At 44.1% G+C, this 14,769-nt stretch overlaps 1 protein-coding gene across 6 annotated transcripts in view; it reads left to right on the top strand.

The window, feature by feature from the left end:
* Positions 1-14,769, top strand: part of SEC14L1 (SEC14 like lipid binding 1) — a 70,483-nt gene that overhangs the window by 9,505 nt on the left and 46,209 nt on the right. For all 6 annotated transcript variants that reach the window (XM_056550696.1, XM_056550698.1, XM_056550700.1 and 3 more), the window contains one exon: positions 10,873-10,962. The gene's annotated coding sequence lies outside the window, so the exon portion shown is untranslated. The remainder of the gene's footprint in view (positions 1-10,872; positions 10,963-14,769) is intronic.

Genomic DNA, 14,769 nt, shown 5'->3' with positions numbered 1-14,769 from the left:
AAGTCACGACCACAGTGCTCTCTACTGACCCCTGCTGTCCATTTTAGGAACTTTCCAGAGCTGCATATGTTTGGACAGCAGAGGTCAGCAGAGAGCACTGTGGTCGTGACAGAGAAATCCAAAAAGAAAAGCATTTCTTCTGTAGTAAATAGCCCTAAAAAGTACTGGAAGGATTACGGTAAGATTTTTTAATAGATATAATTTACAAATGTTAAACTTTCAGGCACCAGTTGCTTAAATTTTTTTTTTCCACGGGAGTACCCCTTTAAGTCACACCCCCCCCCCCCACCTGAATTGTTTGATCAGCTAAAAGACTTTGTATTTGAGGTGTTTCCACAGTTTAGAGGAATTTTTAAACGTGTGATCTCCTTTCTCCTTAAAAAAAAAACAAAAAAAACTAAAACTCCCAGTGCACATAGTAACATAGTTCATGAGGTTGAAAAAAGACCAGAGTCCATCAAGTTCAACCTATATCCCTAATGAGTCCCTACTGAGTTGATCCAGATGAAGGCAAAAAACCTCATACTAGAGGTAAAAATTCCTTCCCGACTCCAAATATGGCAGTCAGAATAAATCCCTGGATCAACGTTCTGTCCCTATAAATCTGGTATACATAACCAGCGATGTTGTTACTCTCCAAAAATGCATCCAGACCCGTTTTGAACTCTTTTACAGAGTTCACCATGACCACCTCCTCCGGGAGAGAATTCCACAGTCTCACTGCTCTTACAGTAAAGAACCCCTGTCTGTGCTGGTGTAGAAACCTTCTTTCCTCTAGACGTAGAGGATGCCCCCTTGTTATAGATACAGTTCTGGGTATAAATAGATCATGAGAGAGATCTCTGTACAGTCCCCAGATATATTTTTATACATAGTTATTAGGTCTCCCCTAAGCCTTTTTTCTAAACTAAATAACCCTAACTCTGATAATCTTTCTGGGTACTGTAGTCCTCCCATTCCCCGTATTACCCTGGTTGCCCGTCTTTGAACCCTCTCAAGCTCCACTATATATTTCTTGTACACTGGTGCCCAGTACTGTACACAGTATTGCATGTGTGGTCTGACTAGTGATTTGTACAGCGGTAGCATTATTTCCTTGTCATGGGCATCTATGCCCCTATTGATACATCCCATGATTTTATTAGCCTTGGCAGCAGCTGCCTGACACTGGTCACTACAGCTAAATTTACTGTTAACCAAGACCCCCTAAGTCCTTTTCTATGTCAGTCGTCCCAAGTGTTCTCCCATTTAATACGTAATCCCAGCCCTGATTTTTTCCTCCCCATGTGCATTACCTTACATTTATCAGTGTTGAACCTCATTTGCCACTTCCCAGCCCAGACCTCTAACCTATCCAGATCCAGTTGTAACAGTGCACTGTCCTCTATTGTGTTTATCGCTTTACAGAGTTTATCATCTGCAAAGATTGTTACTTTACTATTCAACCCCTCTACAAGGTCATTAATAAATATATTAAACAGAACAGGACCCAAGACGTTCCCCTGTGGTACCCCACTAGTAACAGTCACCCAATCAGAATAATTACCATTAATAACCACCCTCTGTTTCTTATCACTGAGCCAGTTACTTACCCACTTACACACATTGTCCCCCAGCCCGATCCTTCTAATTTTATGCACCATCCTTTTATGTGGCACCGTTTCAAATACTTTGGAAAAATCCAGATATACAGCATCCAGAGATTCCCCCTGGTCCAGTCTGGAGCTCACCTCCTCATAGAAGCTGATCAGGTTAGTTTGACAGGACCGATCCCTCATAAAGCCATGCTGATATGGAGTCATACATTTATTTGTATCAAGATACTCCAAAATAGCATCTCTTAGAAAACCCTCAAACAATTCACATACAACAGAGGTTAAACTAACAGGTCTATAATTCCCGGGGTCACCTTTTGTCCCCTTTTTAAATATTGGTACCACATTTGCCATGCGGCAGTCCAGGGGAACAGTCCCTGTTGCTATAGAGTCCCGGAATATAAAAAATAGGGGTCTGTCTATAACATTACTTAATTCCTTTAGAACACGGGGGTGAATGCCATCAGGACCTGGTGATTTGTCTATTTAGATTTTTTTTTTTTTTTTGTAGGCGGCACTGTACTTCTTCCTGGGTTAGGCTGGGTTCACACCACGTTTTCTTAAATACGGTTCCCGTATACGGTTTGGAGGAGGGGGGCGGGGCTTAATCGCGGCGCCCGCACTCAGCCGTATTCGGGAACCGTATTTAATGCAAGTCTATGAGCCGACCGGAGTGAACCGCAGCCTCCGGTCGGCTTCGTTTTCGGCCGTATGCGGTTTCCCGACCGCAGGCAAAAACGCGGTCGACCACGTTTTTGCCTGCGGTCGGGAAACCGCATACGGCCGAAAACGAAGCCGACCGGAGGCTGCGGTTCACTCCGGTCGGCTCATAGACTTGCATTAAATACGGTTCCCGAATACGGCTGAGTGCGGGCGCCACAATTTAGCCCCGCCCCCCTCCTCCAAACCGTATACGGGAGCCGTATTTAAGAAAACGTCGTGTGAACCCAGCCTTAGACAGGTGACCTGTACTGGGGAGTTTACCTTATCACACTGTATTTCACCTGGCATTTCATTTTCCTCGGTGAATACAGTGGAGAAGAATTTAATATATTTGCTTTTTCCTGATCCCCGTTTATAATTTCTTCCTTATCATTTTTTAAAGGGGTACTCCGGCGGTATATTTGTCATTTTCACTGTTTCACGTGTTGTAGAGCAGTCTGCTAACCTGTAATATTTGCTACGGTCTCTGCTGTCCTTGCTGCTGCGTTTTTTGGTTTTTCTATAGTTAGCCTTTTGTTTACCTCTCTGTCTTCCTGTCTTTTGGTGTGTGGGAACTACAGTTCCCATGAGATCTTGCGTCGGCTTATTTATTTATTTTTTAGGGCTGATGCTTCTCCAGAAGGTACGCCCTTATGGGCAGTTTTTTTTCTGTAGTCATGCCCCTGTTTGTATGTAGAATGCAGCCCCTTTTTTTTTTTTTTCCCTAGTTGGTTCCGCCCTTGTGTGATGTTTATGTGGGCGGCATCGTGATACTCACATGCTGGGTAGACTAACTTGCTAGCTGTGTTGTTGCTGTTGCATTGACCAATGAGCAGTTTCTGAACTTTCCCCTGGCTATGATCACTGCGAACCAGGGACAGCTGCAGGGGGAGCGGGGATGAGCACCGCACGTAAGCTCAGCCCTGCACATCCCTCGGTCGCGTCAGGGGGTGGGGCCGACTGTGCCAAGTCCCTCCGATTGGCTGCCGGCCAACCAAACATTACACTGTGAAAACAGGGTTCACGTGAACAACAGGGTTCACGTGACCGCACTCTCTAAACAAGGATTGGACAAAGTACATCCTGTCAACCAAGAAACTGCAGCAAGGGCGTTTCTGGGCAGGAGCCACTGAACAGAGCCATGAGCGGGGTTCGGCTGGGCAAAAAAATAGAGGAAGGAGACCCTTACGTCACGAACACAACATGGCCGCCGACAGGGGGGAAAAAAAAAAGTGGTCGCCAGCACATGGAAAAGGCAATGAACAAGAATTCCTGCATAAACAAAAGGTAAATTTTCAATGAATGCAAAGTAGCTAGAAAAACTTTGCCATAGGCATAGGAATGACCCTAAAGAAACTAAACTATGCCAAAAAAAACACCATCGCCAGAGTACCCCTTTAAGGGGCCCACACTTTCCTTTTTGACCTTTTTGCTATTAATATAGTTAAAGAACATTTTGGGGTTAGTTTTACTCTTTGGCAATGAGTCTTTCTGTATTTATTTTTGCGTCTTTTATTTGTTTTGTTTTTTAACATATTTTACATTTTTCTCTATAGCTTTTTAATGCTGCTTCACTGCTGTCCTGTTTTAGTATTTGAAATGCTTTATTTTTGTCATTTATTGCCCCTTTAATGTTTTTATTGCTCCATATTGGTTTTCTTTTATTTCTGACCCTTTTATTCCCATAAGGTATATATTTAGTGATAATTTAAGATATCTTTAAAAGTCTCCCATTTAGTGCCAAGTATTCTTGTTTTGAGGACATTATCCCATTTTATATTGTTAAGGGCTTCTCTGAGTTGATCGAACTTTGCCTTCCTAAAGTTCATTGTTTTTGTGGCCCCTCGAGAGATTCCCTTATTGCAGAACAAGTTATAATGTATAATATTATGATCACTATTTCCCACGTGTCATTTTACCTGCACATTAGTTACTCTGTCAGGTCTGTTGGTAATATTAATTCTAGTAGGGCGCCCCCTCTGGTCGGGCTCTGCACCATTTGGGACAGATAATTGTCTTTAACCCCTTAACGACGCATCAGCGGCCGGGACCCGCGGCTAATGCCACACATCGCCGATCGCGGCGATATGCGGTATTAACCCTTTAGAAGCGGCGGTCAAAGCTGACCGCCTCTTCTAAAGTGAAACTGAAAGTGACCCGGCTGCTCAGTCGGGCTGTTCGGGACCGCCGCAGTGAAATCGCCGCGTCCCGAACAGCTGACCGGACACCGGGAGGGTCCTTACCTGCCTCCTCGGTGTCCGATCAACGAATGACTGCTCCGTGCCTGAGATCCAGGCAGGAGCAGTCAAGCGCCGATAATGCTGATCACAGGCGTGTTAATACACGCCAGTTAGCATAGGAGATCAGTGTGTGCAGTGTTATAGGTCCCTATGGGACCTATAACACTGCAAAAAAAATGTAAAAAAGTGTTGTTAAAGGTCATTTAACCCCTTCCCTAATAAAAGTTTGAATCACCCCCCTTTTCCCATAAAAAAAATAAAACAGTGTAAAAAATATAAACATATGTGGTATTGCCGCGTGCGTAAATGTCCGAACTATAAAAATATATCATTAATTAAACCGCACGGTCAATGGCGTACTCGCAAAAAAATTCCAAAGTCCAAAAAAGCGTATTTTGGTCACTTTTTATACCATTAAAAAAATGAATAAAAAGTGATCAAAAAGTCCAATCAAAACAAAAATCATACCGATAAAAACTTCAGATCACGGCGCAAAAAATGAGTCACATACCGCCCTGTACGTGGAAAAATAAAAAAGTTATAGGGGTCAGAAGATGACATTTCTAAACGTAGAAATTTTCCTGCATGTAGTTATGATTTTTTCCAGAAGTGCGACAAAATCAAACCTATACAAGTAGGGTATCATTTTAACCGTATGGACCTACAGAATAAGGTGTAATTTTTACCGAAATATGCACTACGTAGAAACGGAAGCCCCCAAAAGTTACAAAATAGTGTTTTTTTTTTCGATTTTGTCGCACAATGATTTTTTTTTTCCGTTTCGCCGTGCATTTTTGGGTAAAATGACTAATGTCACTGCGAAGTAGAATTGGCGACGCAAAAAATAAGCCATAATATGGATTTTTAGGTGGAAAATTGAAAGGGTTATGATTTTTAAAAGGTAAGGAGGAAAAAACGAAAGTGGAAAAACCCTGAGTCCTTAAGGAGTTAATTATACTCACAAACCTGTTTCCTTTATGAGATTCACAGATCTGTCTCCCAGTTTATATCAGGATAGTTAAAGTTCCCCATTATTATCACCTCATTCTGATTTGCTGCCTTGTTTATTTGCCTCAATAATTGATCTTCTGACTCTTCCATTATGTTTGGTGACTTATAGCAAACCCCTATCAGAATTATTATTATTTTTTTTTTTTAATCTCCATATATTTCTACCCATAATGACTCCATATTATCGCCCCCCTCCCGTATATCCTCCCGCAGTGCGGCCTTCAGACTTGATTTCACATACAGACAAACTCCTCCCCTTTTCGTTTTGTCCGATCCTTCCTGAATAGACTATAACCCTGTATGTTGACCGCCCAGTCACAGCTATCGTCCAACCACATCTCTGTTATACCCACTATGTCATAATCCTCCTCAGACATCAACCACTCCAGTTAATCAGTTTTATTGGACAGACTTCTGGCGTTAGTTATCATGCAATTCAATGGTGTATGTTTTTTCTTGCTATGAAGCCTATCCGTATTATCTTTTCTAACCCCCCCCCCCCCTCTGCTCCACCCCCAGGTACATTACTAAGTCCCGTCCCCCCTCTATCTACACTATCTTCCCCCTCTATGTTGTAGGTTCCCTCCCCCCCCCCTGTCCCTAGTTTAAACACTCCTCCACCCTTCTAGCCATCTTCTCCCCAAGCACAGCTGCACCCTCCCCATTGAGGTTCAGCCCGTCCCTACGGTAGAGCCGGTAACCGACAGCGAAGTCGGCCCAGTTCTCCATGAACCCAAACCCTTCCTTCCTACACCAGCTTCTGAGCCACTTGTTTACCTCCCAGATCTCCCGCTGCCTCTCTGGTGCGGCTTGTAGTACAGGTAATATTTCAGAAAATATTACCTTGTAGGTCCTTGCCTTAAGCTTGCGGCCTAAGTCCCTGAAATCATTTTTAAGGACACTCCACCTACCTCTTACTTTGTCATTGGTGCCAATATGTATCATGACTGTTGGGTCCTCTCCAGCCCCACCCAGCAACCTGTCAACCCGATTCGCGATGTGCGGAACTCGAGCGCCAGGAAGACAACACACTGTTCGGCGATCCCGGTCTTTGTGACAGATTGCCCTGTCTGTCCCCCTAATAGAGTCCCCCACTACCAGTACCTGTCTAGCCTGCCCTGCACTCCTCCCTCCCTCCTTACTGGAGCAGACCCCCCCCCCCCCCCACCCCCACCCGGCGGTCAGAGGCGGTATCCTGCTGCAGTACTGCTAGCTCTGTAATGGCATCCCCCTCATCTGCCAACCGGGCAAACTTGTTGGGGTGTGCCAGTTCAGGACTAGCCTCCCTGACATTCTTCCCTCTACCCCGTTTTCTAACTGTAACCCAGCTAACTGCCTGACTGTCCTGAACCTCCGTCCCACTATCCTCCCCCACCTCTACCCCAGAGAGTACCTGCTCAGTGAGCAGGAGACTCCTCTCCATGTTGTTAATGCTTCTCAATGTTGCCAGTCGCTCCTCTAGATCCAGGATCTGGGCTTCCAAATGAACAACTCGCACAACAATATGCACCCTCAAACTGCTGTGCAAGGATTACATACATTGTACAAGATGTACACCGGACAACATTTTCCAACATGGAGGCCATTCTAGTTATGGGGATTTAGTAGACCTTACAGTGTAAGCAAAGTAACACTCACAGCGATCTCAAACTCCTGCTTTCAAACTCTGTTTTCTAACTTTCAGTTCCACTCTTACAGACCACGCTCAGAAACTGAGTCCCAACCTAAAATTTCTATAAAACTCTTATTTTGTGTTGTGATTGACAAAGGCAATATCATTTATGGCTGGGCTGGACAAGTCCCAGGAGTTGATGGAAACAATGCACCTTAAGAATGATGGTGGTGCATTCCTGTCTGTCCTCTCTTCTCAGTTCAGTGTATGCTTCAAATAGCTTTCCAGACTTTAGTGCTTGGCTCCTGCTCAGTGTCTACGTCAGCTGGAAGGTTACGTTCCAACAGAATGGGGCCTGATAGAACAGCAGGGAGTACCACTACTTCTCCAGCCCCATCAGTATGTTGTAGACTACTCATCCGCTGCAGTGTGTTACTGTAAGGAATACAATAGAGTGCTATATTACAGGAATACAAAAAATACTGCATTTTTAGGGCCCTAGTTAGACCAGTCCAGGGGCTCAAGAGGAAACAGAGAAAGAAGTCAACTGGCATCCTGTTTATCTTTAAAAATACAATGGGGGAGACTTATCAAAACTTGTGCAGAGGAAAAGTTTACCTCTGAAGGATAAAATCAGCGATCTGATTGGTTGCTATGGGCAACTGGTCAACTTTTCCTCAACAAGTTTTGATAAATCTCCCCCAATATGTTTCTCATGAAATGGTAGAAAACTGATGGGAAAACTAGTTAAATGGCCATTGTCATCTCAAACAACTTAACATTTTAATAGCCTAAGAGATTTATTTTAAACATACTAGTAAATCCCTTGGGGGGGGGGGGGGGGGGGGGTTGGTCACTTAACACACATTTTATTATAACACTGCTTTGAGTAGAATAGTTGACTTACACAAACTGCAAGGCTTCTGTGTGGCCCCTTTTCTTGCATCACCTGGCTCCGCTCCTGCTCGGTTCCAAATTATTGTCCATACATGGCTGCCTATGGAGGAACATGTAGTGATGCACATCATTGTGCCTTCTCTACTGCGCTCTTTGAGTGCAGTGCACTTCCATGGAGGAGGCACAGTGAAGTATTGTATTGTATAATCTTATACTCATAGCAGTGTTCTAATACAATTCGCATTAAAGGAGACCAACTTTTTATTTACTCCAGAAAATCAGCCACTAGACCAGGACAGAACACAGGAATTGTGGGCGGGGCCTAAAAAGTGCTTTCTGCAGGAGAGAGAACCTGGTCTGTCTGCCTCCTCCAGGGGGTCTATGCTGTGCCTGAAAAGTAAATCAGGTTTCCCTCTGATTCCTGATACAACCCATTCACTGCTTAGCCTAGGGCTGTTTCTGTGATGTTAACCCTGCCTTGCTAAGATGCTGTTTTCTCTCTGTTCACATAGCTCTTTGCAGGCATAGTACCTCAACACCCCCCCCCCCCCCCACACACACACACACACACACACACACACTTGCCTGCCCAGGTTTTTGTCAGCCTTTCCATAAGGCGTGTCCATCTTTGAAAAAACAGGGTACTTTCACACGTATAGGATCTAGGGCTGGGCGGTATATCGGTTCATACCAAATACTGACATTTTTGTCCTGCACGATATGAATTTTTCCCCATACCGCAATATCCGTTTGGCCCCTCCCCCTCGGGAATTAATTATCTGCCTCGGCGGGTGATAGGCTGAGCTCGCTGTCATGTAAGGAGCTCTGGCCGGCTTCTTACATGACAGAGCTCAACCTATCACCGGCCAAGGCAGAACATCACTGCGGCCGGTGATAGGCTGACGGCTGCATTGGTCCCTAATATGATCATGTGCAGATTTGATGCACAGGATTTTCTGCTGCAGATTTCAATGTAAACTATATGACTGGGCACAGCTTCTAATCGGCAGTTACACATCCTGCGCAGTATCCTGTATGTGTGAACGTACCCGTACTAACCTACATTCCTATGCTGATTCCTGTTACAGGAGCAGCGGATGTCAGGTGACCACTGCAGCCAGTCAGCGGCCTCAGTTTTTTTTAGCAAGTTTCAAGGGGCTCCAGTCATTTAGCTGGGAACAGATTTGACCTTTTTACATAGAAACAAGTTGCAGCTAAAGATCCTCCTTTAAATGATTTATAATAGGAATGGCAAACCTTTGCGTCCGTCTCCTGCTTTGGTCATTGACGTGAATATGGCTGGGCTACCATATTTAGCCTATGGACAAATGGCAGTGTATGAAGAAGAAAGCAGCCAGTCTTTTTTTGTCTTATCCATATTCACTTCATATCTGTATTTTCCGATCATGGATATCTCCTTTCAGACTAGTTTTACATCATTCTATTATGGTTGGGACACGAGATCCCCCTTGGTTCTTTTAAATTCTATAGAAATGTACATATAGATGAGTAGAACTGCTGGGGATTCTGGTGCTATGGCTGTAATACATATCCTAAAATGCTAATAGTGTTGGTCAGATTAATCTGATCTAGTTCGTACTAATAATCATGCAGATTTTGCTGCACATCCGCAGTGTTTCTGTAGCAAAATCCACTGAATCTACTGGCTTCCCCATCAAAACCTGTGCAGAGGGAAAGTGGTTGCTGTGGACAACTGAACCAATCTGATTGCTTCTTCTAGAAAGCGTCTGCGACTGCTCCACTTTTCCTCCGCACAGGTTTGGATAAATGTCCCCCAAAAAGTGAAAATCTGCAGCATTTCTGATCACAAAATTGATGTCACTGTTATGAAATCTGCTGGTAAATTTCTACATGGATTTTCTAGTGTGGATGAGATTTGTAGTGAGACACTGCCCTTAAAGAGGACCAGTGGTTCAGGTTTCCTTTTTATAGTAGGTTTATCTGAGTGTTAGTGCTTTTTAGCCCTTCCGATGATTTGGGGTGGTGATCGACATGCTATAAAAGGTATTATATCAGATCAAGGCTCCCAAAACATATACAGTATTGGGGAGATTTACCAAAACCTGTGCAGAGAAAAAGTTATCCAGTTACCCATAGAAACCAATCAGATCGCTTTCATTTTTCAAAGGCCTTCCTAAAAATGAAAGGAGCAATCTAATTGGTTGCTATGGGCAACTGGGCAACTTTTCCTCTGGACAAGTTTTGATAAATCTCCCCCTATGTGTATACACAGGTCTTCTTTAAGCTGGCCCATACATCTGAGCTTAAAGCCAATTGAAAATGCATAGTTTAGTAAGATCGTCCCACCATGTTTCGCTGAGCATTGTCATATGACAGCAGTCCTAAAGGATCAGCCATCTTTAGAGAATAATCTGTACAAGCAAATCTGTGTTCCCTTACCGACACTCCCCATGATGGGCTTTTGAAGGATTCTCCTAAGCTCTTAAATATGTGCATATCTAAGGCGTTGCTCAAATGAGTGCCATGGATTCCTTTATGTCAAGTGTGAACTGCCCCTGCAGATCTTCCCGTGCCTCCACACGTCTTTCTCACTGTACACATAGCTGTTTTGGCCATGATCAGGAATTCTGTAATTTACATAATACTCTGAAGATGGCTGTGTGTGTAGTAGGGGTGGGGAGCTGCAGCTGTGTGTATGTTCTGGGCAGGGTGCATGCTGTGTGAACAGTCCTCCACCACACATGGATTGCCTGTAAGAGAGAGAGAGCTGCTGCCTGCTGGTAGAATAGAGATCCTTCTTATCAATAATGTTATCTCCTTTTTCTCTCTGCAGATGTGTTACATGAACCCTGCACCTTCAAGAGCGATGTGCGAAGCCTCCATATAGTCCTGGACTCTGCATTCCTCTTTATCTTTATTTTAGGTGAGATTTATCTTATTCTGGAGATTCTATTCTAGTTCTTAAAGGAAAACTGTCACTAACCCCCTCCCCGCACTAACCAGAGGTACTGACTGGTAGTGCGGGGGGGGGGGGGGGGGGGGCGCTGATCAATATGATGCCTTCCAGGCCCGGATCTGTCCAGCCGTTCACCCGTTATCTTCATTTTTCAATATATGCAAATCATCTTCACCTTACTGCCTCTATCTGGCGCTGTGACATCAGTGCCGCTCGTCCGCAGCACTGCCCGGCTTATGCATATTCATGCCCTCCCGCAGCATCTCCCTCTCCTCCCCGCTCTGTATGTGACATGTTCCGGCTTCCTGTGTACACCCGGAACCGGCTTCAGCTCAGCTTCATTCCAGCAGAGCTGCAGTAAGGGTGTAGTAAGTAGGGATCGACCGATTATCGGTTTGCCCGATATCATGGGCCGATATTCACGATTTTTGCCGTTAACGGTATCGGCAATGATTTGCATATATTGAAAAATGAAGCATCCCCCCCCCCTGCACGTTTTCCTTTTAATAACAATGATTTTACTTTATGGTTTTCATTCTCGTCTTTTAAAAGTCAGAACTTGTATTATTTCACTGTCAAAGTAGCCATATAAGGGCTTGTTTTTTTGCGGGACAAGAATGGAGTGTGTGCCAACCTGCCACGCCATCCAACAGGGAGAGTCAGGTCCCCATTCTCTGGATCCCAGAATTTAGACACCCTCTTTGCAATCAGAAACTTATCCCCTGGAACACCCCTTTAACTTGATTCATTGGGTCAGTACTACAATGGCGATTCCAAATTTATAAATGTATTAATTTAATTTTTTTTTCTATTTTTGCGCAAAACCTTTATTTGACAATATTAATATTTGTTTTTGTCTCCTCTGAGCCATAGCTTTTATTTTTCCTTTGAGATTGAGTTGACTTTTTCACTAATACAGTTTTGAGGTACATATCGCTTATTGATAAGGTTTTTATTCTATTTTGTCATGGGTAGAATAAGTAAAATAAACCTATACATAAAAAAAGGTCCTAATGTTTAACTGAAAAGAAATATTGCCGGATTTCTAACCATTCCTTCCCACTCAGTTTTTGTTCCACTCCCACCCGCAACATGTTTCCAATCCAGCCCGCTGCTGCTAACGGGTGACCCCATTGTCTGTATCTGTACTTTCCTAAACACATGGTGGTATGTGCAGAGCATTGCACCCTTGTGTCTGTACTACAGGCGATAGCGTGCAATGCTCTGCATATATCCCCATGTGTATCGCAGTGTGTACACTACAGACTAGGCCTGGGTCACCAGTGCCTCCACATGGACTGAGCCCCTTCTCCTCTTCTGAATAGTTCCTGACATGTACAGAGGTGTCAGCAGAGAGCACTGTGGTCAGACAGAAAAGAAATGCAATAAGAAAAGAACTTCCTCTGTAGTATACAGCAGCTGAGAAGTGCTGGAAATATTAATATTTTTTAATAGAAGTAATTTACGATCAGTTTCTTTCTGGCACCAGTTGATTAAAAAAAATAATAATTCCACCAGAGTACCCCTGAGTACTACCAAAAAGTCTAATCAATGTCAAAATTGACACAGAAAATAACGATAAATTATGGTGCAAGAAATGGGCCTCCACATAGACAAAATAGTTGTCAAAAAAAATAAAAATAAAAAATATTTTCTTTCAGTTTAGACAATACATAGACTATACAAACTGCGTACTGTAATTACACCAACCCGTAGAATACAGATAAGTATTTTTACTGCACGGTAAACAGTGTAAATGCAAACACACCTTCCGAACACTTTTTTATTTATTTATTTTTTTTTCACTTCACAAATTCTTCTTTTCATTTAGCAGTATATTTCATGGTAAAGTGGTAAAGTGAAGGATTACATTACAAAGTACAATTGGTCCTAGTGCTGGGCGATATGACCAAAAATGAGTATCGCGTTTTTTTTCTAAAGTATCACGGTATTTCACGGTATTTATTTTTTTTACATTGAGACTTGCATTGAGTTGGTTGTAGCGGAACTAAATGGGCTTTTGTAACTAAATGATCTGAACACGGGGGCAGTGGAGTACCCTTTTAAATAGATGTAACAAACAACCCTACAGCCTCCAGCTGTTGCAAAACTACTACTCCCAGCATGTTGGACTATATAGTAGTGTATAGTATAGGTCAGTGTTTCCCAACTAGGGGTGCCTCCAGCTGTTGCAAAACTACTACTCCCAGCATGCCCGGACAGCCATGCTGGGAGTTGTAGTTTTGCAACAGCTGGAGGGCCTACTGTAGGTATAGTATATTATACAGACCCCTGTCCATCCAAGACCCCTGACTCGCCTTCCCAGTTGCTGCAGGGATCGTCCGGGGAGGGTGAGCCGGGCCATCCATCCTTCCTGTAGTGTCCGGCGGCATTCCAGGTGGAGGGTGAACCGGTCTGGGCTGTCCTTCTTCTCCAGGGGTCCTCTTCTCCACTACGGGCAGGCTCCGGCCTAGTAACGGTGCTTAGACGCCGCTGCGCAGTGACACACCTGACGTCACGGACGTAGCGGCGTCTATGCAGCGTACTAGGCCGGAGCCTGCCCGGAGTGGAGAAGAGGACCCCCGGAGAAGGACAGCCCGGACCGGTTCACCCTCCACCCGGAATGCCGCCGGACACTACAGGAAGGATGGATGGCCCGTACCACCCCCATTACGGGTAAGTTTAATTTTTCTTATTGACTCGGAGGGTGGGGGAGCGGCCCGACCGGTATAGTGGTATGGGCAAAAATCCATACCGTGGGAGAAAAAAAAAAACTGTGTCCGGTTCATACAGGTATACTGCCCAGCACTAATTGGACCTATGAAAAAAGTCCTAATGTGGCTCTGTATCTGATTTGAAGCTGCAGATTTAAACCTATTCCATAATTTACTATAAAATTTGCAGCTTCAAATATGAGCATGATTCTGTACATGTGTATACTCTTATGGCTCAAAGAAGTGGAGGAAGAATAAAATGCCCTGTTGCATTAGGGGGTTAATATAATACTTTACTAGGGAAGCCCTTGAATGTAAACAATTACTTTTTTCTCTATTAGCAAACAAAAGCTTTTAGGGTACGCTCACACGTGTGGATTTACAGCGTATTTTACGCTGCAGATCCGCCGTTGAAGGACCTCCTGTATGGTGCCCTTAACTGTACCTGCACGGAGCGGCAGACACTGCGATGTGCGAGTCGCCGCGCATGCGCGCAGCGGCTCGCACATCGCCGTGTGTCTGCTCGGAGCAGCGTAATGCCGCTCCGAACAGGCACATATACAGGCAATATATAGCGGCGGATACTTCAGCAGTGGATCCGCAGCGAAATATGCTGCGAAAATCCGCACGTGTGAATGTACCCTTAAACTAGGGAGGAATTGGAAAGCGACCGCAAGCACCACTACAAAAAGCAGTGTTATATACAGTCAGTTTTCTTGTATACTTTTCAGTATAGATTCATCTATCTGGGTGTGAGTGTTCTGACATAGTTTCATTCACTTTGCAGCTGTGTGAACAGGGCTTTATAAACCTTGATCTCTGTAGTAACATGTGTGAATTTCTAGCTGTGGTGAACCAGTGTGATGTTACATATCTGCCCTATGTCACCTCTAGATATACCCCTGGTTGGCAGTTTCCGGATTGTTGTGCTCTCGCTAATCCTGAGATTTAGAAACGGAAGCTTTTAGCTAGAAATGAAACATTCATTAAGGGCTTTCAGAACTCCATGTACTTTACTAGAAATACAAAAACATAATGCTGCTTGCTTTTAGAGTCCAGG

Source organism: Hyla sarda, chromosome 13 (assembly GCF_029499605.1).
Source record: "Hyla sarda isolate aHylSar1 chromosome 13, aHylSar1.hap1, whole genome shotgun sequence".
In the NCBI taxonomy this organism is placed as follows: domain Eukaryota; kingdom Metazoa; phylum Chordata; class Amphibia; order Anura; family Hylidae; genus Hyla; species Hyla sarda.
Note: the sequence above shows the minus strand (reverse complement) of the source record. Positions and strands in the feature narration are given on the sequence as shown.